The 19,542-nt window shown below is 39.0% G+C and overlaps 1 long non-coding RNA gene across 1 annotated transcript in view; it reads right to left on the reverse strand.

Moving 5' to 3' along the window:
- The window catches only part of LOC139469530 (uncharacterized), a 44,955-nt gene that overhangs the window by 8,658 nt on the left and 16,755 nt on the right, over positions 1-19,542 (reverse strand). The gene's annotated exons all lie outside the window — the stretch shown is intronic.

Here is a 19,542-nt window from a genome sequence, read left to right on the forward strand (position 1 = left end):
GTATATGGGTAACGTCAACCTGTGAGTAAAAACGTCAAGAAGGTCAAGGATGTACTAGTTTCTTTTTATAATGAAAGCAACAAATTCGAGTATCCACATTTACGACTCAGTGATATTTGTCAAGGTGCAGTTTCAAACTTTAGTGAAGCTATACCGGACTGTAGTATTAGACAAGGTAACACTGATAATATTATATATAGCCCGCATACACCATATGCTATGTATCCTGTATATACCTGTTTCAAATACCAATGATGTATGCATTAAAAATCTACTATCTGGGATTTATCACCCAAATTACCATGTATTACCAAGGCTACTCACAGTTGCCACGAGAAATCCCATTCTACTTGAGATGTCAAAACTACCCGTCTTTCCACAGGAATCTATTTTTAACGTTTTTTTCTACCGTTTCATCGACTTGGGCTACACCTGTGCTCATTAGACTATACATCAAAGGATCATGAACGCCAATCTGACACATTTCACCATACTCAGTGACCCAAAATCTAAATACAATGACCAGACTCCAAACACAGAACCCTAGGTCAATGGGCTGCCACAACGCATTGCAATGAAGCTGTAAGAACTACCCAAACACCTTGAGCCAGTCGTGTTGAAGGAGGCATGGTATGACGTCACACTACTGCACGAAACACATCCGGTCATGGCTTGTTGCAGTAAGTTTTAAAAGAGTTATTGTCATTTCGTCATTCAATAGTTCCCATCTGGCTGGTGGAAACTGAAAATATGTGAGTTTCTATTCACCACAGAATTAGCTATTTATATACCATTGGTATTTCGCCTGTTTCGGGTAGTGTGTTAGCCAAGTGGTTAAAGCGTTTGCTCTTCATGTGGTAGGCCCGGGTTCGTTTTCCCACATGGGTACAATGTGTGAAGCTCATTTCGATTGTCCCCTGTTGGGATATTGCTAGAATATAGCTAAAAGCGGTGTAAATCCATACTCCTTCACTCACTCAAGAACTCACTGTTTCAAATGCATTTCGTCTTCGTCTTGTATTAACTTTAAAGGTATTATTATGTTACGTGCAATGAACATTGAAATAAGCGATCCTAAGTGTACGAAGATATTATAAAAAAACATTAAAAAATGTAGTTTTGTTATGACAAAGGAGATATAAGGAAACTGCCAAAGCGTCTGATTACGTTGTTCAGCACACGCACATTGGATGTTTGTTTCTATAAATATCAGTCGCCAGTTATAAACTTCGTGGGAATATTGTTTTGAACATGAGTGTAGAGGTGTACTCAATATAGGCATACAAACATCACGCGCTGAGGCATGGTCTGGAATGAATGGTTTCTGTCAATATCTCTCCACATGGTGGTACGATCTTGGAATTCCAGCTCTCTAAACGTGGATGTTTTGTATGCCACTTTGAATTACAAGATAGATGTATGTTCTGTTCATTGAAGGTTTCAAAACAATGATACTTGGCATTGGTAGGAAATTGAGTTATGTGAACTGCCATTCTATACGATGAAAGTTTCCAAACAACGATACTTGACATAGTTACAAAATTTAATTGTGTGAACTACCATTCTATAAGATAAAGTTTCCAAACAACGATATTTGACAAAGGTGAAAACTGAGTTATGTGAACTGCCATTCTTTTCATTGACATTTTCCAGACAACGTTACTTGACAAAGGTCAAAAACTGAGTTATGTGAACTGCCATATTTTTCATTGAAATTTTGAAAACAACGATACTTGGCACTGGTAGAAAATTTAGTTAAAGGTAAGGCAGTTCATTCATTTTAACAAGCATTTACATCGTATACACTCTAGTTACATTTGTATTCATCATTAGCAGCTGAAGTATGATAAATAAGGTCCATTATAGACTAAATGTCTATACGTCTTATCTTCTACGTCTACGTCATACATTGTCATTTGTTTTCTTGGCGCAGTGGCTGGCGTAGGCTATATCCGACGTCATCTCTGGTAGCCTGTTCTGATATTCCTCTGGTTGTCGTTGCGTGTGAGTGAATGAGTTTGGTTAAAGGCCGCTTTGAGCAGCATTTCAACTGAACATGTAAGCTTGATGTGGCAGAATACCTGAAGTGATGCAGGTTTCAGACGTTTACCACTATGATGAAACCCACGAGCACGGATAAGGAATGTACAGACAATCCTAGAAACGTGACAGGGAAATTCGAGGATTCGAACCAACGAGCATATGTTTCTTGCGCTTGCACGAGATATAAAGTGAAGACAATGGGTTAATGAGCGGGTGTGAATGAGAGATAGGGATATTGACGGATGTGAATGGGAGATAGGGACACTGAACAGATGAGAATGAGTGATGGGGACATTGAACAGATGTGAATGGGAGATAGGGACATTGAACGGATGTGAATGGGAGATAGGGGACACATGACGAATGTGAATTGGAGATAGGGACATTGAACGGATGTGAATGGGTGATAGGGACACTGATCGGATGCTAATGGGAGATAGGGACATTGAACAGGTGTGTATGGGAGATAGGGACATAGAACGGGTGTGAATGGGAGATAGGGACATTGAACGGATGCGAATGGGAGATAGGGACACTGAACGGATGCGAATGGGAGATAGGGACATTGAACGGATGTGAATGAGTGATATGGACATTGAACGGATGCGAATGGGAGATAGGGACACTGAACGGATGCGAATGGGAGATAGGGACACTGAACGGATGCGAATGGGAGATAGGGACATTGAACGGATGTGAATGAGTGATATGGACATTGAACGGATGTGAATGGGAGATAGGGACATTGAACGGATGTGAATGAGTGATATGGACATTGAACAGTTGTGAATGGGAGATTGAGACACTGAACGGATGAGAATGAGAAATAGGGACACTGAAAGGATGTGAATGGGAGATAGGGACACATGACGAATGTGAATTGGAGAGAGAGACATTGAACGGATGTGAATTGGTGATAGGGACACTGAACGGATGCGAATGGGAGATAGGGACATTGAATGGATGCGAATGGGAAAAAGGGACACTGAACGGATGTGATTGAGAAATAGGGACACTGAACGGATGTGAATGAGAAATAGGGACACTGAACGGATGTGAATAGGTGATATGAATATTGAACGGATGTCAATGAGAGATATGGACACTGAACGGATGTGAATGGGACATTTCGTTTTAATATAACAAAGCAGATATGAAGTGACATTTTGCGTTGTCGAAGACATACTGAAACGTAACCTTACTCTTGATAAGAAGAATGAATGTTTCACTGTAAGAGCATCAAATCCTTGTTACAATATTGCCTTGGAGGAAATACCCTAATAGATATATTTTTTGTTGCTGCAGCATTCAGCAATGTTAATTACAGGCAGTTCACCAAAAAGTTTTCAGCTGAGCAGATGGTGTTATAGCATAGTCTAAACAACTGTGACACGAGACAGACAATGCTAGGAAATATTTGTAATATATGCAAAGATATTAATGTCAACACGTGTGAAGAACTTCTTACGAATACCATATAATCTAGCATTCTCTCGTGATTGTACGACGACCATACCTGTGGCAAAGAGAAGAGGTCCTCTCAGAATGATGCATGTCAGACATACCTGACATGATGCTGGTAATCACACGAGATGTTATCAGCTACTTGCATAGCTCAGACAGCATGGGACATGTGATTATAGGTATGCTGGCATGTTCATTTGTCATGACTTGGATAACACAGACGAAAACTACTCTATTGTTCTTTCGTTATATCTCCACCACATTTTTTTCAGATCTGGATATTACGAACTCTGAAGCATTTAGTGACAATTAACATCTGGACGAGGATATACTTTTTTTTAAATACCTACTTTTTTCTTCTTTCGTCTTTTTTGCAATATTCGAAATTGTTATTACATGCAAATGTAATCTCAAGAGAAATGTAAATGTAAACCATTGACAGGATATGGAGAATACAGTGACCTTAATCCCACTCGATACATACATGAATGTAATTCAGTTGATTGCAAATTATACTGTTTGATTAAAATTGTCTTCGTTTAAACGAATGAGTGTAGATAGGATTAGATACGTGGTATGAATCAGGTTGGACACTCTAGCCTACCCCTGTCTGCGATAGGCGACAACAATCCGAACATGTACAGATGAAAATGGACAGAAATACCTACATGCCCCGAGGAGTGTTGACTTGGTAAGTGATATATAGCAGCTGACTTCACTTAAACCTAGCCACGAGTATCAGGCATGTTTTGCTGCGAAGGAATACAGCCTTCATTACGAGTAGGAGATCACTTGGGGATGACATCGTGTGGGCCTTACTCGGTTTAAAGAGAATGTGTTGCAGTGCGCGCTTGAGAACCTGCGTGTAGCGAGACGTTCATAGGCATTTACAGTTGGTTCGTTCATCAACGTGTTGACTACACACTTGTTTTAACTACTGCAGTACACATACATGTATGTTACCACCGTGGACTAGTGGATAGATCATCTGTCCGGTGAGCAGAAGGCCGGTGGTTCGATCTCCGGCTGTGACATACCAAACGACGTTAAAAAATGGTACTTGTTGTTACCCTGTCTGGCATTAAGGAGGGGGAGGGACAAAGACTGATCGTCTTGGAAACAGCATACTTCATCTGAGCGGGGTATACATGTAAAACTGAGGCATGGTATCTATAAATGGGATGGCACTATAAAACCGGCATTACTCCAGGCTAGCATAAGCAGCCACACACGTGCATAAACATCGTTATATAAATGCAATAATCTTGAACGGGACGTTAAAAACCCATTTCGCTACCTCATATATACATGTAATATAGATGACGTGAGTCATGCGAATCCAAAAATTATTTTTGCAAATGTACATATTTCTTTCAAATGTAGAATTTAGGAATGATTTATTATTATAAGCTTGCACAAAAAGCATCCTCACTCTGTGGTTACGGGCATTTTCAACGTTTATGGTAGACTGTAAATTGTAGTTTTTGTTCCACTCCGTTGGCGTTAGATAATATCTACAGGAGCAGCAAATAACATGGTTCGTCTGATGTAACCAATGTATTTAGACGAACATGTACCGTTTGAGTTTGAAAGCATAAAACTGTACATACGGATTACATGATGTTATTGGTGAAGTGTTCAAGAACTACCCTGGTGTCTAAACCGTCTTTTGTACAGTATAAAACAGTCCATCGTACTTACTATGAACTCTATCATAGCGATAAGTTTCCTTTAAGACTGATTGACACAAGAGAGGCAAGGGAGGCTTATGTGCATTTAGCTACTCCGTTTATGTGTCAATCTTGATATGTATCTGTGTTAACATAAGATCAAATTACGTGTGCCTTTCCTATGAAAGAAAGGCCTTTGGTTTGGCGTTTCATGTTTGGAACAAGATGCTCTGATTGTTCATTGGCCGCAGCCCTTAGCTGATGGTGGTTTTGAGTCCAAGATTCGCCCTGACTATTTATTATCCTTGGTATGACAGCTCCAAATAGGTTTCACCAAGTTTGTTTGTTGTTTAACGCCGCACTCAACAATATTCCAGCTGTATGACGGCGGTCTGTAAATAACCGTGTCTGGCCCACACAATCCAGTGATTGACATCATGAGCATCGATCCACGCAATTGGGATATGACGACATGCCTCAACCAAGTCAACGAACCTGACCCCACCTGATCCCGTACGTCGCCTCTTACGACAAGCATAGTTGCATTTTACGGCAAGCATGGGTTGCTGAAGACCTATTCTGACACGGATCTTCACGCTTTGGAGTTTCCTCATACATTAAGCTGACGGGTAGCCATATAAATACAATTAAATACGAGTGGCATTATGACCACCTTGGGATCAACTAGGCGTGAGTTGTGTCCCTTAGTTGACACTATCGGACAGTTTCGGGTTCGTATCCATGACTTGAAAAATCTCTCATCTGAATTACTTTGGTGTCTCCTCCGACATAAAGTTAAGGCTGTCATGCGGTCATTCAAGGCTTGTCACCCAAATCCTCATCTGATGCCACCAGATAATTCCTTACAAAGACAACAGAAGCCGCGTTCCCTGGTTCAACTGTTCACCTACATACACCAATGGAACCTCATCAGTAGATGGATCTTTAATGATTATGGAAAGATTGAAGTCCCTTCTATTTGTTTTCATTTCATGATGTAATGTTACGCTTAACACGTTTTACCATAATGAGTCATTTGTATGTGTTTGTGATGGGCGTCGTCGGTGGGGCAGGGTACGCTCTCCTCTTCGCGAACAGCTGGTATCATTACTAGTCGATAGTGATTCATGAACACATGTTAATGGTGTAGTCGGAATCGTACAATGGACTCTGCTCTTAGCAGAGGTTTCTTATGACTACATGTAAGGACAGGTTTGTCTCGACTTTACCTTGTCAGACAGACATGGTTCTACCAATTCAACCTTCAGACAAAACATTACGAAGAACATTGAAGCATACAGGCATTGACCTACAAACCCAAATCAGTATTTTACAAACACTGACAGTCCCTTTCCTGAACTATAAACAAACTCAGCATAAAAAGAAACGCGATATTTTGATCCACCACGTTAAATAAACATTGCATGCCCGACTAGCATCAAGTCCCACTTTGTTTTAATCTGACCTCCAGATATAACCTTGCCTGCAGGGCAGAACACCGAGCACAACACTTGATAGGCCAGCCTGGTGAGGGAGGATCACAACTCACAGGTATCGTGTTTATCCAAGTGCCTAATATGGGTCTCGAATGCAATTCTATTGCACAACAAACGCTTCCGGGACCCTTAACGCCATTACCATGATCAGTTATCTGCTACACCTGTCGTTATCTTACACGGTGCTATACACATGAGGGTTGAAAGGCATATCTCTGGACTGTCTATGTAGAGCAGGGTCATGTTGGTTAATCTTTGGTAAATATTTGGGGTGACTTTAGTGCCACATTTTGTTAACAAGGCATCATTGAGGATTATACTGTCAACATCAAACGTCCTTTGTACATGCCAAATTGTTATGCACGTTATGATTATACCTTCGACTTTCTATATATGGCTGTTGGGTCAGTGAGTGAATTGGGTTTACCGCCGATTTGAACTGTTTTAGTTATATCACGTCGTTTTAGCTTAATGGGGGAGGAAAGCCTGAATTATGAGCATACAAACATTAAGAGTGATCACTACTAACGAAATAGGTAACATTCCAAATGTAAATATTAACATAAAAGTTACAAAACCCTTTCCATAATCATCGAAATGCTAAGTTTCTTGTACGATTCTGATTCCAAAAGCATGTGTTTATAAAACACTACCAATGATGATGACACAAGGTATTCGCGAAAAGGTGGACATGTCCTGCCCCATCGGTCTGTTTCATTGTGCATTGTGCAACATGTCCTGCTGACAGTTTCCTTAATTCTCCATGACATTCTGCAATATGCACAGTATCCCACATGATGTAACGTACTCCGATATTGGTCAACTCCAGTTCGTTACAGTCGAAATGCGTTTACATGAATTCTAAGCATGCTACAAAACGAAAATGTCCCTGGACATGGAAACATTATATTCTCGAACACATCACTGGTTTTTAGTGATCCATTCATATGTTTTTCATCTTGCCTTTTATGCCGAATGGAATCTGTTTCGTCAGATAACCCAGGCTGTTTAGACCCTGGATTTGACATTTTATGTTATTCTATGTAAGATAAAAATCAAAAAACGTCTCTGGACATGGAAACATTACATTCTCGAACACATCACTGATTTTTAATGATGCATTCATATATTTCTCATCTTGCCTTTTATGCCGAATGGAATCTGTTTCGTCAGATAATCGAGCCCGTTTAGTCTCTGGAGTTGATACTTAATGTTTCACTGGTATTAAAAAAAAGCAAATCCATGTTTCTATTCTAAAAAAGGCAAATCCATGTTTCTATTCTAAAAAATGGCCCACGATTTACTACACGATTGATCGTTTTCCCACATGCCAGATGAACGTAAGGGATGATCTGAGATGTTACATTACCTCCTCAGCATATCAGTAGCGACACGCCATCAGTCAACAGATGTTTCAGTTACAAGATACGTTGAGCAAGGTTGCACTTCTAAAAGCAAATCACCATACCCAAATAACTCGCTATCTTTTCGATAATGGTTCAAGCTGAATTGTTTTAAATTGTGCTAAATAGATACCCATTGCCCCCTTGCTCATACCTTTTAGATAGTGTTGAACATCAATGTTAATATCAATAGCAAGCACGTCTTTTACCAGGACATATAAACACAATCTGTTCTTAAGGTTATGTCTTTTACCTAACAAAACATAAACTTGGCATAAACATTTCGTGATGTTATATTCTGGCTGCTATAAATATCCCACAGGGAGAATTTTCGCATGTTGCTCTGTTGTGTGTAAGGTAATCATTATCTGATATCAAAGGTATTTATTACAATTGTGTGGCTTTGTGATTTCATTTCTTGTGTAAACCGTCTTGGCATGACATCTGTCCCGTCTTTCGTGTGAAATAAACAACAGATAACGAAGTTATTTCCCTGTTCTGTAGGTCTTTCCAAGACGTTTATAGAAATGATAATTCCAATAGCATTGGCTGATTTCGATTAGATGTTGAGAAGAGCGTTACCCATATCATGCAATATATGCTTTAGTCTGTACATATGGGGCATTAGGGCATAGTTCCTTTTAAATGAATAGAGCATATATGTAAAGACAGCCTCGTGATACGTTATATGGTAAATAGTTTGGTCAATAAACTAGTTTCAGCCAATCATTTCGTATGTATGAGTATGGTTAGTATTGATCACGTGACATTGCAGTAACCATGGTAACAAAATGTAACTATCAGGAGTATACAACACGCAATTAATAATAATATGAGAGAATCGGGTGTTCTTTAACTTCTTTTGAATATCATGTGTTATAAAATAATTATATATAAATAAATAAATATATTGATTTTCAAATCACACTACTCAATGTGTGTACGTATAGATGAGACTGGAATATTCTCTGAACTCGGTATATGCATAACGCTTTCCGCTTTCGAGGAATGCTGTAAGCTTAATGCCTAGGTTGACAACCGATCGAGTAACACTATTTCCATGTGTGGTTAATTCCCAATGCAAAGTCATGAAACAACACACTGCACACAAAAACGGTATGGATGTGCATTACGCCCCACATGTTTGTTATTTGTGATTCACAGTCGGTTGAAGACAGAAGCTCTGGAACATCCTACATGTCCTTGGACATTTTTTGCAGGTGTAGGTGCGTTCATCGGTTCAACGTGTCTTCGCTAGCAGTGCTGTCGGCATTCTGGAAATACCTTACTCCCTCAGAATGGGATGCTGCATATATCAAAGGAAACAGGGAGCTAGAATGATGCGGCATTCATCTGCCTCGGTTCCGCAGTCAACGCATATCATTAAATGATATTCATGGGGTGTGACACTGGTTACATCTTCAGACACATTGTGGAAAAAAGTGCATTTGGAGTTTCGATTTTTTTATAATTGCAGTACGTGGTTTCAAGCAACATTAAGGGACTTTTAAGCCTTCTGGTAATATTGAATATCAACGCCCTTGTGATGCGTTGCAGGCATATCAGCAGATGTATATTAATAACATGTAAACTTGGTAATTACCGCTTAGTCGGTAATTTGTAACACATTTTATTTAAATTGTCAACATCGTGTATGCTTATGCTGTCTATAGGCACACCACTTATGCCGGTTGAAATCGATTTGCAACTAAAACATTTTATTTTGGGGGATATGTCCGTGATGCCTTCACGATTGCACCTAACTACGATCATATGATATCTGTATTGTGTTTGACCTCACACAACAAAAATCACAATTACTTGAATTTTGTTCATACCAAACAATTTGGTCAACGCCACGGCCAGTGCCAATTACATATAAACATTGCTAAATCTTTACAGTCCTCTAATCAAGGGCTGGGGTTCACAATGTTCCTTGCACAGGCTCTACTGTGCCACTGATCTCTGGCCTCATCAAGCTGCCTTGCCACTTAGACATGCATGGCGTACTCTTTGAGGCGATCACTGAAGTACTGGAAGGATCAACCAGATAAACGCCACCTTCGTTAGAGAAGCGCTGAGCCCTCAAGGCCCCCAAGGACATGTCTCTGTCCCGTAGCAGGGTTAACCATATTCACTCACTCACTTAAATCCTTTTGAAAACCATATTCATTTCTCTGTTACATGTACAATTACAAACACAAAAGAAGCAAACACATTGGCATGTTGGCGAAGAACAGGACAACATCCTTCCCCAACACCAACTACACCAAACTCAAATACGTTTGCATAAAGTTGTTCTCTATAATGTAAGGTATGGATGAAGGTTAGACTTAATGTCCTTTGATGGAATGTGACAATCAGGTAAATAATAGTAAGACTATATTGAGAGAAACTCGATGTACTGTTTCACACAGGACGTCCTTGAGAATGCGCTGCTTTGAAAAATATGACCTTCTGAATGTTCAAAAGATGAAGGCCAGGGATGATATCGAATCCACGTTGGAATTATTAATAAGCATTAGGACAGTAGGTGGAAGTAATATCGAGTGAACGGGCGAGCAAATGATGTCTTGTGCCACAGGTAGTACATTCCAGCTATTTCACAGGGGCCTGACTATTTCCGAGCCAGGCAAGCAATTTATTTATGCCATTAGCAACGTTGATGACTACGCCTCCGCAACATGGTTACACGCTGTCAGCAAGGTCAGACACTGTGACCATCCAATCACCATTTACCACAAGAACTGTGCCACAGGATCCCCACGAAGCATTGCTATCAAGCCATCGAGTTTTCAAATAGATTAACGAGATGCAGTGTACACTTATGAATTGCGTTTGATCAAGTGGCATAACGTAGATGATATTGCTATTTAAGTAACAGCCCAGAATAACTCCCACGAGATACCCAGACATATAAACATGGGCACGCACACTTTATTTAGCTAAGCAAATAGACGAAAACAGGAACAGTCGTGTTTTCCTTTGCAGCGTTAACAGATGAACAGTTTAAAGCAACACATGATGAAGAAGTAACATTAGCCAGCGTGCACACCTGGGAGGACTGCCGTTAATTAATGGAAGACCACACAACCACATTTCTGCACATTTACTGCAGGTTTAACAACACACCTTTGTGGAAATATGCATTGGCGTGAACCAGAAATGCACATAGGTAATACATATCGGTTTGCATGTAGAGGGCGCGTTCCCGAAACACATTCTAAATATACACTGTACATGTATATATTACACATCTTATCTCGCTTGTACGTGCATCATAACCTTTGATAAATTCAAAGTGAAATAATCACCATTGACAGGTGTCATTGTAAATAGACATGCATGGATGTGGATGTCAGTCAATCCAAATCTATTGTTCATAGATTATATTTACAGAGAGATTCAGTCGGTACACTGTGATTGATTTTTAGTATAATGTTAGCATGTGATTAGTTGTCAAGTATAATGTCAGTTTGTGATTGGTTGTCAAGTGTAATGTTAGCGTGTGATTGGTTGTCAAGTATAATGTTAGTTTGTGACTGGTTGTCAAGTATAATGTGAGCATGTAATTAGTTGTCAAGTATAATGTTAGCATTTGATTGGTTGTCAAGTATGATGTAAGCTTGTGATTGGTTGTCAAGCCTAATGTAAGCTTTTGATTGGGTGTCAAGTGTAATGTTAGCATGTGATTGGTTGTCAAGCCTAATGTAAGCTTTTGATTGGTTGTCAAATGTAATGTTAGCATGTGATTGGTTGTCAAGCATAATGTTAGCATTTGATTGGTTGTCAAGTATGATGGAAGCTTGTGATTGGTTGTCAAGCCTAATGTAAGCTTTTGATTGGTTGTCAAATGTAATGTTACCGTGTGATTGGTTGTCAAGCCTAATGTAAGCTTTTGATTGGTTGTCAAATGTAATGTTAGCATGTGATTGGTTGTCAAGTATAATGTTAGCATGTGATTGGTTGTCAGGTATAATGTTAGCATGTGATTGGTTGTCAAATGTAATGTTAGCATGTGATTGGTTGCCAAGTATATTGTTCGCTTGTGATTGGTTGATTAATGTGGCGCTTATTAGGGAATGTTGAATTAAACCAAATTTTACAAATATGGCGACTCACTAAGTTTAATAATCCTGTTTCTTCATTGCGAAGTTACACAACGTATTGATATTTTATATCCGAGTCAGAATTAGAATGCCTCAAGTTTGTAACATGGAAACTATTCTTCAGGGTACGTGACCTAAGCATGTTAGTGTTTAAGTTCATACCATTGCCTCATATTGTCAGTATTTGTTCACCGTACCATACTTATTCGTTTTAATACATTTTATTGATGTGAAATTAAAACATAAATCTATCAGAAAATGATTATATAAAGTATACATTATGCGAGTAAGTATGATAAATATATAATATTAAAGTCGTTTTGTGCTATTCAGATGTGATGTCGGGCAAAAGAACTCGCTCGTATGCTTGCAGGAATCAACTGAAATGATCGGTTGGTTACTCTGAGTGACCTGGTTGGTTGTCATCGATAATCGTTTCTCATGCTATCAACCCCTCATTTGGCCCAGACTTAATAGTTACATTCCACTGTGATATAGCCGGAATAATACTGACTGTGGATCAAAACAACATTAATTCAATTTCAAATTGTGAAGACTCTAAACACTAATCGACTCTAAGTGACGACCCTTTATATATATATGAAACATAACGCATACGTACAAACTATATTTTCAAAAATCTGCAAAGGATGCAACTATTATCAAATTATCAAAAGGCACTTGCGTCCACTTCGATGAAAGGAGGATTTACAAGAAATGAAGCCATTCCGCAGACAGCATAATGTAAACGGTTAACAAACAAGTAGGTTACCAGTCAACATGTATATCTGTATCCCTCTGTTGTAACTCAGCCAGACATGTACACACAAGTACACATACAGTTACCAACATATGTCTCTCGAGTTAACACCGCTTCGTGGCATTTGTATAAACCGAGTCGTGGTTTGCGATTGTTGCTCAGCAGGATGTCAGGTGAATGGAGGCGTCGAATGTAACATTCGAGAACATATACCATCTACATTGTAAGATGCTTGAGTGAGTTGGGTTTAACGCCGCTTTTAACAGTATTCCAGTTATATCGCGTCGTGTCATCTTAATGTGGGAGAAAAGACCAAAGTGATGCAGGTCTCAGACGTTTACCACTTCGGTTAATCCTACGAGCACGGGTATGGCGCTGACAAACTTAGAAACATAATCGGGGCGAACAGGGATTCGAACCAACAATCATAGGTTTCTGGCGTGCCCAAGGGACGCAACTCTGCACAGCGAATCGCAGCGCCTTTAGACGACTGGGCCACCCGTGCCCCCACTGTTAGGTGAAGAGATGTTATGCCGACAAACTCTATTGAGTGAAAGCGCTTTTTGTAATAAAACATAAACGTTCAGATGGCACATGTTAAAGATCTACAATCAGTTCATAATAGGAATATTTTCGATAGAAATACAGATTTGTCCATGTACAGGGTATATAATAAAAACTTGTCATTGTGTTCAGACCTAAGTTTGTCAATACTAAAGACAGCCTCCAATGAAGGAATATTCAATCAATTTTTACCGTTTCAAGTCAGAAAATGTTTTGATGTGCTCTCACCTGACAATCAGTAAATGTGCTCTCTTGTCACTGGATTGTATGGTTCATAACTTGATTGTTTACAGGCCGACATCGTACGGCAGGAGTATTGCGTGACGTCAAATACACACACATACAATTATTTATTTTGTCGATGGCATAAGCATGCATAATTTCCTCATCTTCTGTATGAAAACACTACAAGTTAATTATTCGAAGTGATGAATCAAACGCCTTTACGTACGATCCACTGCATCTTAAAAGGTGACACCATATCTATACTGCTGTACAAAATATATGTATCCTCGATCATGACCTAAAGATGCCGAGGGGAGTTTGTTTTGACGGGTACGTTCACCTTTTCGCAAAAATCCGCAATCATCACAGTTTGATAATGACTCATAAACACATGCTTATAATATAGTCGGCATAGTACAATGGGCTCTGTTTTTTAGCAAAGATTTCTTATGATTTTGGAAAGGCTTTAGTTATTTTTATTTACATTAGCAATGTTAATACAACGAATTACATCTTTCACAGAGTGCATTATAAACAGACCTTCGCAATTAGAACAGGACACATGCGAGGACGTGTAAGTATTACTGCAAATGTTGGGACACACCCTCATCTATAGCCCTGATAATGGACGCCATTACTGACTTTAAGAAGAACTGAAAAAAACGTAAGATGACTTAACTCGCTCGTCTTGTATGCCGTACATTTAAGTTACTACATTGAAAGATACTTAACGCACTTCAGCTAACGTACATTATGGAAACATGCGATGGCTTTAATTGCCGGCAATCTGTTTCCCGTCTTACAACGTTTATCACAGAGATTCTAGCTGAACAAAACTCAGGTATGTGCATCTTAAAGGATCGACATATTTGAAACTCATTTGGACTTGCATCTCTATTAGTGACAAACAGAGTGTTCAAGTGCACTGTATTTCTGTTGGTAGTCGCACACGAGTATAGCACTGGGAAGTGATAACAGAATAATAGATAAACTGATGATCAAGTCACTGACGAATGTGTTCTTCAAGACCTGCGAGCACAAAAATTACCTCTTTGAAACATATTACAGTGAGCTTTCAGTGAAAGACTAAGATCTATGTTGTTGAGAACGCTTGGCAAGACAACTTATCCAGAGTCTTGAAGACGTATTTGCAGCTTATTAGAACCTTCGTCTTTCAGCAATTAATTTACTTGAGGAAACATATTCTAATCTTTACTGTATGGTGACAGGGTTAGGGTATTTTAGGAGGGCATATATGGATTAGTCTACATTCGAACAGGAATAAAAAAATTGAATGTTTGTTTGTTTGTTTGTTTGTTTGTTGTTTAACGCTGCACTCAGCAATATTCCAGCTATATGACGGCGGTCTGTAAATAATCGAGTCTGGACCAGACAGTCTAGTGATTGACATCATGAGCATCGATCCACGCAATTGGGATACGATGATATGCATCAACCAAGTCAGCGAGCCTGACCACTTAATCCCGTTAGTCGCCTTTTACGGCAAGCATGGGTTGCTGAAGACCTATTCTACCCCGGATCTAATTTTGAATATGGTTTTAGGGTGTTTCGTACCATGGCCACCAGATGGATTTTAATTGCAGAGGAAATAATCCCCATGTTACGTCAAAGACTTAAAACAACAAACCAGCAGCGGCAGTAGAGAAAATCGGCGAAACTGACACCACTGGAGATGGAGCTGCCCAGCTTTTTTTAAAAAAGAAATGCAATGCGTTAGAAAATTTACCTGACAGCAGTCCCAGCTTAAACTGGTATTTATAGCTATATAACGAAACCAAGATGGAATCGAAATGGTAGCAGATGGGCGTTCATGGTTATACATTTAGCTTATCTGATTGTAACATTCACACAGCATAAAGCTGATTACGTGTCTGTGACAGCTGTAATGACTTGATGTGTTGGCATGGTTGTGTCTATGTTCAGTGAACTTGTTAAGTCTAAAGTAAACCACCTGTAAACTTATAAAGGGGAAATGTTGAACTACAACAAGTAGGTACAAAGGAAATGTTGAAGAAAGACAAGTTCTATGGATGAACAACTTCTTTATTACAATTAGTGCACTGGCTTCCAATCATCCCAATCAGCTTCCGTGGTTGTTTACCCTGCCCCATTAGTCACTCACTGGCTTCCAATAATCTTAATCAGCTCTCTGTGTCCATCAATCAATTTACTGTATAAACTTTGATGTTAATAAGTATATATACCTATGTTGTTCAGCACTATCAATCACTTGCTTGATAAAGGTGTTAGGATCTACACCGAAACGTCACTAGTTGTAATAAAGAAGTTGTTCATCCATAGAACTTGTCTTTCTTCATCACACCAACTTCTAAATGCCACTAAAAGAAGTTAAAGGAAATGTTGTGGCGATGTTGTGGTTCCACACAGGCTTTGTGACATCTAATAAGTGAAAAGAGCATGGGATGTATTTTAAAAAAAACACTTATTTGTTCCGAAAAGGTAAGGTATTTGGAGGTAAAGTGGAAAAGATGTTTGTCCTCAGGTTACACCAAAATAAGAAGATTGTTCCGGCGGGCATGATCGGTGTCCTGAAGTGGGTGCGTATGGTTTTAGCAATATTCCGGCAATATCAAGGTTTCACACATTATACCAATGTCGGGAATCGAACCCGAGCGAACGCTTTAACCACTAAGCTACCCGACCGCCCCTTGGGTGTCCTGAAAAACATGTGTTGTGAAAATATATTGTATAGCTCCACCTTAGAGTGGATGACGTGTTTTGCATATTAACAAAACTAGATGACACCCCCTACCCTCTGACAATCATCTCAATGTCAACAAAAATTCAGAAACTTTACGTTCGAATTGGCTCGCAAAAGTTCTCCCGCCGCGCGATGTTGACGGTTTGGAAGTCAAAGGTCGAATGACGTCAAGTGGATAGTGATGCGATCCATGTTGGCCAGTATCAGACTGACGTCTTTTTTGTTCTTCGTGAGAATGACAACTGGTTAACAAAAGTTCCGTCAGCTATAATGTAGGTAACGCTATCATTCAAGGCATTACAAACAGTAGTTGTCCTCTGTTCAACTGACCTCCTTCATCGACAGTTAATGCAAATGATTATTCCCAGATACGTATACATAGCTTTCATTGTTCCCTAAATTGTCCACATGTATGATTCTAAATATACTATTATTAGGTATTTCGGGGAATAAAATATGATTACAGTCATCAGATAATCTTAGAACATTGCAATACGTGAATCTTTCTTGATAACAGTTTCGAATATTTTCTGACACCAGTGATGAAGTGATATCCATTTGTGCCAACAAGGAGCTATAGCATGCATGTACTGAGTATATAAGTATAACTATTCGTTGTCTCTATCACAGAACACAGCCGTCTGTGAAGCGTGTCTAGATTTACTGCTGTTTTTCGTTATTTAATCGCATGCCGAAATTCAACTGAAGATGCTTCACATGCCTGGCATGAGTAAATAATATCAGTAAAAATAAAATGGTTTTACTTTTTCATGTTGTATAGTGTATTTTATTTCAATCGCATATATCCTCTTTATTCAAATAACCATTAAGTGTATGACATATTGCCACATGTGTCCTGCGTATGCTATGTTAGAAAAACACTTTCTCCTTTGGGCTGTCATCTAGTTAGTCGTGCTTATCAGGGGAACAGAGCTTATCTAGCTGAGGAGAAAACCAGCAGCAAAGACATGAAAAAATAAACAGAGAATGCAGAACTATTTACCCTCAATCGGAGACTGGCATCCATTAGCCTGAACTATAAGCATGGCATTAGCCTATACCCTTGTAAGAAAACAGCAAGGTTCAACATGAAGGCGATTAAGGACAGTTCGGTTTGGTTCAGAAATATTACCAGTAAATGCGTATTATTATGCACTTAATTTAGATTCTATTTACATAAATTTATTCTTTCATATCACAATGCGTCATTTTATTTGTAGATTTAACATCTTTGCATTTAGTGCATTGTAATCCCTAAATCTTGTAATTGTAGTCCTTGTATTGTATATTGTGCCTTGTATTCAATGTAATTTAATCTGTATCAGTACATATGCCATACTGGAATCATGGTATGATAATTAATGCTAAACCATGATATGATATTAATTGTTTTATGATTGATATGGAAACATATTCAGTCATCCGGTATATACCATTACTCTGTCGAGGTATGTACTGATGCCGAATTACAACCAGTTAGATATCCTACAACATGTGCATGTTGTTCACTGGATAGGTAGCTGTGAATATGACAGAAGACTAACATTTTGTACCCGTTAAGGAAATTTGTGTTACTTACATAATTGCGGATTAAGTTTTAAGATACGTTTTGTCTAATAATGTTTCTTAAATGACATTATTCAAACAGATATGTAAACTTAACATTTATCATTCAAAACCGGTTTCCACAGGAGATATCGCTTGGGTGAGATCAAGAGAAATCTCCTCGGAGATATATCGCTACAATGACATATGCTTAGCGGCGGGGGTGTATGGATATCGTAAATCCGATACCATGTTGATGAAACTATTTCATACCTGATTTAAGAACCTTCTAATGTAAACGAATTACAGTGTGAACACCATGTTACGTCCGCGTACAAGCAAGAGAAACAGTACCACATTCCATTGAAGCACCATCTGTTTTATTTACATTTCACATGAACCTGCAGACATACCTCTGGGAGGCAGTAACCGTTCCAGGACCACACTGGGTCACTGCAGCAATGTTATCAATGCATCCAGGACACAGCCATTCATATAAAACAATCCTATATCAAAGACCAATTATAAACAAAGTTCTCAGATGCACCAGCAGATTGGTCAAACGAGAGACTGTTTTCACCTTCAGATATAAATCTGACCTTAGTACTACTGCTACTGTTTCATCCCCAGAGGAAACGGTCAGCTGTTTTTTTCTGCTGATGTGTGGCCGTTGCAAAAAATACCAAACCCGATATGGTTGTTTTTTGTTCGTTAGCCAGATAGCTAATACAATGACCCATGGCAGGGCGGTTTATGCTGTTTTATAGCTTCCTGTATCTGATCCTGTTCAATTCACTTGGAACACTTGGTTGGCCTGATGCCTTGTCTGTGAGGTTTCGTAGTGTTACATATTTGGAGCCATATAGCGCCTGCTGTTGTGATATGAAGCTGAATTAATCGTTATCTGTTGTTTTCGTGTCTTACGGTGCAAAGCACTCGGCTAATTACTTTCTGTATCATAAGCAACTATGCAACTAAGCAAGTTGATGCATGTGATATGTTAAGTGACGCTTGTTGCGTTAACTGAACGTTTGAATGCGATGTACCACTGGACTAGGTGAGGCTGTAATGACTAATGACTATGGAAGTAACGATGAGCCATTTCCAATTTCTCTTAAGAATATCAATTGCTAGCCAAAAGAAAGTATACACTTGAAATTTGGATCGGGCCAAGCAATTACAAAAGTTATTGAAACGTTACTAGGCTGAAATACTGTAAACTTAAGGTCCAAAATAGATTTATCATACCCGTATCAAATATGTCACCATAAAATAACCATTTCTTGTTTGTTTATGTTTAGCCACCATTAAACATGGGTGTAAACTTTCTATTGCCAGGCGGTGTATTACTTAACTGGCTAAACGGGCGTTTTTGTTGTACATCTTGTATGAAACATCAGTTGTGCTTTTAACCATTTCATTGTAATGTCATTACAGATACTAGGACGCATTTTTACTTTTCCAATTCAGAAGTAACTTTTCTAGGTTGAACCTAAACACCAGTGAAAAATAGCATTTTG

Source organism: Haliotis cracherodii, unplaced genomic scaffold, assembly GCF_022045235.1.
Source record: "Haliotis cracherodii isolate W230 unplaced genomic scaffold, xgHalCrac1.p SCAF_2, whole genome shotgun sequence".
Lineage (NCBI taxonomy): Eukaryota > Metazoa > Mollusca > Gastropoda > Lepetellida > Haliotidae > Haliotis > Haliotis cracherodii.